The following is a 10,478-nucleotide window of genomic DNA, read 5'->3' on the forward strand; positions in this document are numbered from 1 at the left end:
ATGAAGATTGTACTGTGTTCCATGTGTGACATGTAGAGCTGGCTCAGGTGAGCCCCTGCATGGTTTCTCCCTCTCTTTGTTTCCCTCCTCCCTCTCCTGCTCTTAGGAAAGATCCAGGAGGACGCTGGCTGCTTCCTGTTCTGCCCTCCCACCTGACATCTGGGAGAAGAGTTGATTGGAGCCTGGTTGCCCCTCCACCTGGCTGGTTCCAGGGAGGCCTCTTTATCAGCCACTCCCCTGCTTTGTTCTGGGTCTCTCTCTCTCTCTGGCGGCCTGCTGAGCAACATACTCTGAGAAACCACTTTGTAAGATCAACTTATTTGGAAGTGGGAGGTGGTCGGTTGAGGTTAGATTGGGGTACCCCACACCTTACATCACGTAGTCTTCTTTTGTATACCACACTAGTTTATGGGTTGGTGCCATCCTTGTACGTTTTTGACAACCTTGATGAGTTAGACGGGCAGGCCTTTTGCTACTTGTGTTTCTTGTGTCAGGAAGATTTCAGTTAGGCCTTGTTTTGATATGTTAAGTTAATTTGTTTGGCACAATCCCCTCACGGCCGACCTTCCCTCCCACTTTGTACACAGCTCTTGTACTTTTGATCACCCCTTTGTGAAATAAATAATTCTTGCACTGATAATTTTCCACTTGGCTGTTTGTGTTATTCCTTGTGTTGCCGCAAGGAACGTAACATACTGTGAAGACTGTATGGTGACTTGTTTGTTTTATGTTTTGTATACTCTGACACAGTTTTCACGGTGCTCTGGTGAACGTGACGACGCTGCTCTCACTAAAATAAAAGACGCCTTAGGCATCAGTCGAGACTCTCTTTGGGGATCCAAGGGTTGCTACACTGATGAAGCATACAACTGATGAGGTAATCATGAAGGAGAAGATGAAACAGACCTTCACCCATCGCCAAGCAATGGTTCACAATCCAGTGAAGTCCTCTGAAATATTCACCACCTTTCCAAGACTTCCTGACATCGCAGGAATGGTGTGTGGCTCTTGAAATGAAACATAACTAACCCTTTTACAGCTGAAGCCGATTCTAAAAAAAAAGGCTTCTAAATCCTGTTTTCTGAAAAAACTTTCTGTCAGGGGTTCTCAAACCATTCCATGACAAGGACACCAAAAATGATGTGTAATTGGCCACGACCCCCATCTGAAAATGTTGTTTCAGGTCCCCCCAGAAGCAAAGATATGAATTCAAAACGTGTGCCCTCAAAGAATCTATCAAAGATTTGTGCCACCTTTTCACTATTAGATCCACGTGAACTTGTATCATGTATATGCTTGACTTATAAGTACACATGAGTTCAAAGTATCATGAACAGATAATACATAAGACAACAGAAAAACACTTCCTATCAATCTCAGCAACAGAAAGCATTTCCTGAAGCCACCTCTTGAAACATGGAGCCCTCCAGTTTAATCATTTGAATTCTTTAGCTGCAACCATGCCTGCTTGTAGAGCCTGTTTTTGAAAAGGAGGAAGAGTCCTCGTCCTGTCAGAGCAACCAAATACAGCAAAGTTCCAGTCTTGTTTGGAAAACCAATCCAATATATCCCACCAGAAGTTACTGAGAACAGGACAGTGCCAGAAGAAGTGTGCCATCGATCCTTCAGCACTACGACATCCATCATACGTGGGAGAAACAGATCCAAATATCTGACTAAGCCCAATTTTGGAAAAATGAAGTATACGCAAGACTTTGAATTGAATCAGTCTGTATCTCGAATCGATGGAACATTCCTGTACACTGACCAGGCTTTCCTCCCACAGTGCCTCTGACACTGGGACGTCCAGTTCTTTGGCCCAGGCCTCCCTGAGAGGACTGGCGTCTACTGGAATCAAAGGCAGTGACCAAGCGAGAAATCAAATGTTGGGAGTTCCACGTGAGAGAAGTAAATCTTCAAAGATGTTGCTCTTTGGTTTAATGGTGAACTCTGGAATATCCTCGCACACAATGATGCCAAAGTGTGTCTGAGGAAGGAGGTGTTCAGATTGGAGCTGAAGGAATGAAGCAGATTTGTTATCAACCATCTTCTCCAGTGGAACAGAGTCCTCTCTTCCTCCATTCCAGAAGCACACTGTCCATCATCGCTGGCTTGAACAAATGGTTCTATGATACAGGTGTGTGGATTGACACATCTGACATTCCAAGCAATTGTTTAATAAGATTCCAGATCTTCAGAGGGTTTCAAAGAATAAAGTTACGACCAAGTCATTTGTCAGCAGGCTGCGCTCCCCAGTAAAGCAGTGCAGGAAGAGAGGTCCCTGAAACTGACACAGACTGGATTTTCAGCCGGGACGGGGAGACAGCAGACCAGTCATCGCCAGGGGAGCCCCACTGTCCAGTTTTCTGATGAATCGTCCCTACTTGAAAGGGCTCAAGAATACACAAGTGGTATTCCTCTTGGTTTGACCATTTATTTTGAAGGGACCAATTTGGAGCAGGTAAGAGTCCTAGGATGGACAAGGAAATAAAAGGGTATATTTCAGTTCCAAGAATAATTTACATTTCCCTTCAACATGAGCAAAATCATGCTAATTATGCAGAGCCCAATTTACTTGTAAACAATACTTTTCTATTTACAATTTACACATTCGCACCATCGCATTCAAGTTTGACTATGAAGGAGGAGGCTAGTCATGCAATATGGACAGAATGATCATCAGAAATCCATGAAACAATGTTTCCAGGATCACTACATAAGGCTTGGCCTGGTCTAAGCTACTTTGTGATCTATATTATTATGATTATGATTGTTGTTATTATTATTATTATTGTTATTATTGTTATTATGATTATGATGATGATGATGATGATGATTATTGTTATTATCATTATTATTATTATTGCTATTATTGTTATTATTATTGTTATTATGATTCTGATTATTGTTATGATTATTATTATTATTAGGATTATAATTATTATTGTAATTGTTATTATTATTGTTATGATTATGATTGTTATTGTTATTATTATTGTTGGTGTTGTCAAGCATTAGCCAAATTAGCCACACACTATGAAACAATACATCATCATCATAGTCCTTTGAATTAGATGACACTTCATTGAATGCCTGCAGACTAGCACACACTATCAGACTACATTCCCCATAATCCTCTGCGACATCAGGAAACAAATTGGTGTGCTGTTTTCAAACTCTTGTTTCCAACTAAACAGCCAACAGCAACAGATGCACTTTGTGACACACATTGAGAACATGACCGCTGCATCAGTGGACTATGGACGACATCAAGTTGATTCAAATGTCTTCATTTTAAATTCACCAAGCAAACGCTCCACACTGGTGATGGGTGGATGAGGCGTCATGAAGCGTCATGAAGCGTCATGAAGCGTGTCGACACAATGACACACTGTGTTGATACTGTGTCACTGAATACTGACACCTGCTGGACTTTAAACTTCCCTGCAGGCTTGACAGACTGACCTGACACTGATTTGATGACCTGGTGTACACAATAATGTCATTGAAGTCTTTGCGTTCATATTGGATCATTCCATGTCTTTAAACAATGTGAAGATGTATCTTAATGTGAAAATCTAAGTGAAAATGTTGGTAATGAGGACGCTTGAGGACTTTTACAAATTTTTATTTCAAAAAATTCGTTTTTCTGACATTTTAAAATTAAGTCTGTTACGTTTTTTTGATAAAACTTCTCCAGCTGTCGAAAACACGGCACAGATGAGGCTGGAGTGCAAAGAAATTGTAGGGACAGCTGGTAGAGGTTTGGACAGATTGTCTTTTGGTTGGCCCAGTAACTCACTGGATCCTGGGCCCTGGAAGTACTGCCCTCTGCCAGGTATCTCTGCACCTCCTGGAAGGCATCAGCTGTGGCACTTTTTGTCTGCCTGCCCACTTCCATGTCCAAATGTTGTCAAAGGTTATCTCAAAAACAACAAACTGGCATTTTAGGACATGATTTCCCACAACAACAAACAATGCAGGTTCCTGTGGACCAAACAGCAGCTAAGAAGGTAGTGTTGGTGTCTCTGTTCCTCTCCAGAAGCACACAACTGTTGACAGAAGGCTTGGCTTTCCAAGAGAACACACTGACACTGGTGTGGTAGCCCTGAGTGTCGTGACTGAACAACCATCAGTCTTAGACTGTTAAAGAGGCTAAGAGAGGACACTTGTCAGACATTATTGTGTCTGATCGCCACAACCCACGTGTGCTATTTAAAACCATTGACTCTGCTCTGAATGCCCCACAGCCTGTCTGCCTGGAAGCACCCACTGAAATGTGCAATGACTTCCTGCACTTTTTCATTGACAAGGTTGTTATCAGGAGGGCTCTCATCTCAGCTCCTGCCGCTGACCCCTCTGCTTCTGTCCGTTGCCCGGCTGTGTTCGATAAGTTTGAGCCTGTGACTTTGTCATTTTTAAAGATGTGGTTGGCCACATGAAGCCATCAGGTTCCCCTCATGATTCTGTCCCTCCTCATTTTTAAAAGAGGTTTTCCCCAGTATGGGGCAGTCAGTTCTGGGTGTTAGTAACAGCAGTCTGTCTTCTGGTGTTGTCCCCATTAGTTTTAAACATGCAGTAGTGCAACCACTGCTTACGAAACCTGGCCTTGACAGCACTGTATTGGCTAACTTTAGGCCCATCTCTAAGTTGCCTTTTATTTCTAAGGTCTTGGAGAAAGTTGTGTCTGCTCAACTGAAGTCTTTTCTGGATGAGCATGATATTCTGGAGGTTTTCCAGTCAGGTTTTAAGACTCTGCATAGCACAGAGTCAGCACTGCTTAGGGTCTTCAATGACATCCTCCTGGCAAACGACTGTGGAGATGATGTGATTCTTGTCCTGCTGGACCAAACTGCTGCCTTTGATACAGTGGATCACAATATTTTATTATCTCGGTTGCAGTACCTAGTGGGCATTTGTGGTAGTGCTCTGCGGTGGTTTAGGTCCTATCTGACAGACAGAACTCTGTGTGTAAGCTTTGCTGGTTCTGAATCTTCCCCTGCTCCTCAGTCATTTGGGGTTCCACAGGGCTCAATTTTAGGGCCTCTCCTTTTTTCATTGTATGTACTTCCTCTGGGCTCCATTCTCATCAGCATGGCATCTCTTTTCACTGCTATGCTGGTGACAGTCAGATAGATGTGCCACTAAAGAAGAAAGATGCTCTCTCAATCAAGCCACTTCTGTTATGTCTTGATGACATTAAAGCCTGGATGGCCCTAAACTTTTTCAATTTTAACGAGAAGAAAACTGAAGTGATGGTGTTTGGTCCCAGTGGCTCCTGTGAACCTCCCCCTATTGACTTGGGCCCCTTGGCTCTGTATGTGAAGCCAAATGTTTCAAACTTGGGTTTAAGATGGACAGGGATTTCAAACTAGATCGTCAAATAGGTGCAGTGGTGAAGTCCAGCTTCTTTCATCTGAGGCTGTTAGCAAAAGTGAAGCCCTTTCTTGCAGGAGAGCATTTTGAGACTGTGATTCATGCCTTCATCACGTCTCGGCTTGATGATTGCAGTGCTCTTTACTTTGGAATCAGCCAGTCCTCCCTCTCACGTCTCCAGTTGGTACAAAATGCTGCTGCTCGACTTTTAACCGGAGCAGGAAGAAGGAGCCCATCGTTCTGGCCTCCCTCCACTGGCTGCCTGTGCACTTCAGGGTTCATTTTAAGATTCTTTTATTTGTTTTTAAATCCTTAAATGGTCTGGCCCCCCTTACCTCTCTGAGCTGCTTCACCCTCGTGCTCCTGCTCGGTGCCTCAGGTCAGCTGACCTGCTGCTCCTGGAGATACCGAGGTCTAAGCGGAAGCTCAGAGGGGACAGAGCCTTTTCTGTTGCTGCTCCCAAATGATGGAACGATCTGCCTTTGCACCTCAGACAGGCTTCTTCACTGTCCATTTTTAAAACTAATCTTAAAACCTATATTTATTCCTTGGCTTTTGACCCAGCATGAGACTTTGCTCCTGTTTTAGTATTTTTATTGTTCTTCACTTGATTATTATGTTTTATGACTATTTATGTACAGCACTTTGTTTTCAGCTGTGGTTGTTTTTAAAGTGCTTTATGAATAAAGTTGAGTTGAGTCTTAGTTTTCAAAGACCTTCTGCCCTTGGAGGAGAGTTTTAGGCCTTCCTGGTGTTGCTGGACAGGCGGAGCAGGGACCGAGCAAAGCTGTGGTTTCTAAGAATGGAGAAAGTCCCTGACAACATGACGCTTGGGCCCAGAGTTCAAATACTGAACCTTTCCTTCATGTATCTCTACATCAGTTCCTTTGTTCCACATCAAAACCACTGTTTTGGCAGTCCAACACTTCATCGGACAGTTGTATAAAACAATGCTGCATTCCTACTTTGCCAGGTTGCCTTGAATGTGGCGTCACTTCCTGTTCTGACACTCTGCTGCTTTTTCAACATTTTTAACAAGAAATGTTTGTTCACAATTCACTGAAACGAGTGTGTTCAATGCCACACATTTACAGACCTTTGTGTTTCCTTGAAGGTTCATGTTGGAACACTGAACGTAGTAAAACCTGTTCTTTAATGGGAAATCCCTGTAGATGAAGTGGAACATTCCAGAACTTCACTTTAACACACTCCAATTCCAGAGCTTCTGTTTGAATGGAGCTGTTGTTCATGGATTTTGATGGACGATGCTTGGTTTTCCATTGTCCAATGAATGTTTGACCCTTCCAGTCCTCTAAAGTGATGGACTAATACTGGCAAGATGCAGAAATCCTCTATTGTTCAAAGCACAGATTCTGTGTTGATACATTGTTGTAGTTTTTATACTTGGAGAAACCAGAATCTGACAGGAAATCACTGTAGAAAGTTGGCTCAGTTTCAGAAAGTAACAACTCAGTAGCTTCACTTGACAGTGACGGACCTTAAACTGGGCTATTTTGATGGACTCCGCTTGCTTTTCCACTGTCAAATGAACTTTTCTAATGGGAAATTCCTGCTCATAGACTGGTTTGTTTCATAAATGAACCAGTAAGAGCCCTGAACTGAGAGAAGAACCTGAAAGGTCCTTGTTCTTCATGTGTTTTCCATGATGGGCCTGTTTTCCTGCAGTTGAAAGCACATTTCTCAACACTAAATGGACTGTAATTTCATCAGTTTGGACTGGGAAAGCTGCTGGGTATTTTTACAGTTTCTTCCATGGAATTTTGTGGAACAGTTCATGACTGTAATTGGACGGTACCGTCTGGAAACGCTGCTGCCAGACTTTTGACCCTTTTTTTTACAGTGCAGTAAAGACCCAGGCCCTTAGACCTGTCCAGCCTCACACCATCTGGAGGTGTTGGTGCTGAATGGGCTTGTTCAGTGAACCCTTGGGGCTCCATCCACCAAAACCTGTCCACGTGGTCTCGGCCCCACTAGGACCAGGTCCTGTGAGTTTCAACTCTCTATGTACCAGGGCCCAGGAGCTGGAGGGCTCCTGAATCAGCAGTGTTGGTTTAGGTTGAGGGACAGAGTTGCTGAAGTTGGGGTTTTTGAATGTAGACACTGAGAGGACGGTCTCCAGTGACCTTTGACCTTGACAGAGGCCTTCCCACACCTGTTCTGGTTTGACCTGATTTGGGCTCTAGAGAGAGGAGAGGACAGGAGAGGACAGGAGAGGAGAGAGAGGAGAGGAGAGAGGAGAGGAGAGAGAGAGGAGAGGAGAGAGAGGAGAGGAGAGAGAAGGAGAGGAGAATAGAGGAGAGAGAGAGAGGAGAGGAGAGAGAGGAGGAGAGAGAGAGGAGAGGAGAATAGAGGAGAGAGACGAGGAGAGGAGAGAGAGGAGGAGAGGAGAGAGAGAGGAGAGGAGAATAGAGGAGAGAGACGAGGAGAGGAGAGGAGAAGAGACAGGAGAGAGGAGAGAGGAGAGGAGAGGAGAGAGGAGAGGAGAGGAGAGAGGAGAGGGGAGGAGAGGCCTCCATGTGGCTCATGGATCCCTGCATGGAGAGACCGTCCCTTCTCCTTCTCTGTGTCCACAAAGCCACGGCGGTGGAACCAAAGGTCTCCAATGTGCAGGGTCCTTGACAAAGTGGGGCTTCATGGTGGTGGACTGATGGCTCTACCTGCTGCTACAACACAGGCTTGGGATTTCTCCTCTGGAGCACACAAGGTTGAGGTGGGTTTTCTAGCCCAGCCTGGAAGGCTCTCACACACTCGCCAGAATTCAGTTTCTTTGATGTGTCCTGAGATCAAAGACAGAATTCTAGGATCAAATACACTGGGAAAGCCCCCTGATGACATCATCAGGAATCTGACTTGGATCTGGTCCTCACCTGAGCCGGTTTCGTTGCAGCTCCTGGTTTTTGCGACTGCACTCGTGGACACGTTCAAAGATTTCTCAGTTTTCCACAGCGCCTGACCTTCAGGTCTGAGAGGACTGATGGACGGTGGTTCCTCTCTACTGAGCTGCTGGTTCCTGCCATGACATGAATTCTACCAGTTGGTAAAGGGAGCTGTCAGCTGGGGACAAACCTGACTTCTGCTCAGCTCCACTGATGCTCCACCCCAGGAAGAAGGTAGGAAGTTCCACCAAGGAACCTGACAAGGTGAACCTGAGAGGGGAACCTTTTCAGGTGATGACATCATGAAGCTCCCTGAGAGAAGGACGAGCAGAGGGAGGCCACTTTGAGGAGCTAGAATATCAAACCTGTTCCAGTTCTTAACAATTCTTGGCTCTACTCCATGACTCCATGTATCTTGTTTGATATATTTGATGTCTTCAGTATGAATCTCCAAAGTAGAAGGTAGTCCAAATAAAGGACACCACTGAAGAAGAGGGTGTCCTCACTTCTGAGCGGTAGTGAGTGGCTGCTCTGTCCATGTCCTGTTTTTAAAGTACTATTTATTTAGTGGCTTTAGGGGCAGACAACAAAAACAGCATCCCATTTTTAAAGTGTTGCATCGTGAGGTGTAGAGGTCCCAGGTGGAGGGAGGACTGCTACCCACAGTTCTCTGTGCTGCCTTGACCCCCCCCCCCCCCCCCGCTGAGCCTTCTGTTCAGCAGCCTGTAGCTGCCGTGCCACACGGTGCTGAGGCCCTGCCTCAGTTGTAGAGAGCAACACTCCAAGAGCCAGGATCCAAAAGGGTAACAGCTCACCTTCACTATCTTTGTCCAACAGAACCCCCACCAGCTTCGGGTGGTGGACCAGGCCCCCAGCTCTGGCTGTGATGGAGTTCTGTGGCCCTGATGGTGTCCACTTGTTTCCAGGCCAGACCAGGCTACCAGGAGACATGTGTGGAAACAGGGAAAGGGTGGTCCACCACCCATTCTCCTAACCCAAACCCAACCCCCACTGAGGAAGCAGCGTGTGATCCCAACCCACTTAACGGCCGCACCTTTGCACCTCCCTGCTGGATTTGTAGGCATGGCTTGTGACCAGGACATGGATGAATCCTGAGGGTTCCTTCCAGTGTCACTGCAGGCAGCATTGCAGAAACACATCAAAACAGGATTACAGTTCAATAGCAGGGATTTTCAGGGAGTTCAAGGTGCTGGGGAGAAGTGGGGTCCCAAGAACTGAAGGACTGTGCACCCCCTTTCTCCTCCTCAGACAGGTCTTTGCCCTCCTCCCCAACCAATTTTGTTGGGTTTTTCTTTTGATCTTTTGTTGTGAAAGTGCCTTTAGTCGTTTGTTTTATTGATCCTTTCATTTAAAAGCACTTTTAGTTGTTTGTTTTGAACTAATGAGCACATTTTTACTCCTAATTTCTAATATCATGTTGAATTGGTGATGTAACTGTTTAATGTGTGTTTTTAATATTGACAAATGTTCATGTACTCAAATAAATGTTCTTCCTTCATTTCACTACGTTCTCTGTCCTCTTTGATCCTCCTAATGACTCACTGATTTATCCTTCTATGGTTCTGGTTCTATCAGTTCTAAAATACAGTCTCCAACAGACAGAACCAGAGACCTGCGTGTGCTCCAGAGTCCCTCTGCTTCTCCAGCTCCCAGGTTCTCCACCTTCTTTTCTCAGGCTGCTTGTCATTGCCTGGACCAAGACCCAGGATCTCCATGAGGTGCAGACACCATGCTGGTGGTTCAGCTGGGGAACCCTCCTTTCCCCCTATGACACTCATCAAACTGCCTTCAATCCTGTCAACAAACTCTCTTAGAAAGTGATGTTCTCTTTTTTCAAGATGGTGTTTCTTGACCAGCACCTTTTCAAGTCTCTGAAAGTGGTGGGAACTCACTGACAGGTGCATCAAGAAAGGATCCTCTCACCACATGGCAACGCGCTTTCCCCTGAAATGGAGGTCCCATGAAGGACTTTAGGTAGGAATGATGTGGTGTGGTGGAAGGTGAGAACTGGGATGCTGCATGTAAAAGGTACTCCTGAGGCTGGAGGTGTCACCCTTAACACTGGAGGGCCTCTTGCCACAGTTGGGGGAGCTGGGAAAGTTTCCGGAGGTCCACATTTACAGGGAATGAACAGGGGTGCTAACGTTGCTGCAGGAACACCTCATTCCAGCCGTAGTGAACGGG

At 45.4% G+C, this 10,478-nt stretch overlaps 1 long non-coding RNA gene across 2 annotated transcripts; it reads left to right on the top strand.

Moving 5' to 3' along the window:
- Positions 1–801: 801 nt before the first annotated feature.
- On the top strand, positions 802–9,317 carry LOC147260855 (uncharacterized). Of its 2 annotated transcripts, XR_015116014.1 has the most exons (4): positions 802–877; positions 1,787–2,137; positions 2,243–2,461; positions 9,111–9,317. It is a non-coding gene; the product is annotated as an uncharacterized LOC147260855 (long non-coding RNA). The 2 variants fall into 2 exon arrangements; XR_015116013.1 differs by lacking the exon at positions 9,111–9,317 and having other exon boundaries at positions 2,243–2,717.
- The last annotated feature ends 1,161 nt before the right edge of the window (positions 9,318–10,478 follow it).

The sequence above is a fragment of the Aulostomus chinensis genome, chromosome 5, assembly GCF_037954235.1.
Source record: "Aulostomus chinensis isolate RoL2024-O1b breed Wild chromosome 5, RoL_Achi_v1.0, whole genome shotgun sequence".
NCBI lineage: Eukaryota > Metazoa > Chordata > Actinopteri > Syngnathiformes > Aulostomidae > Aulostomus > Aulostomus chinensis.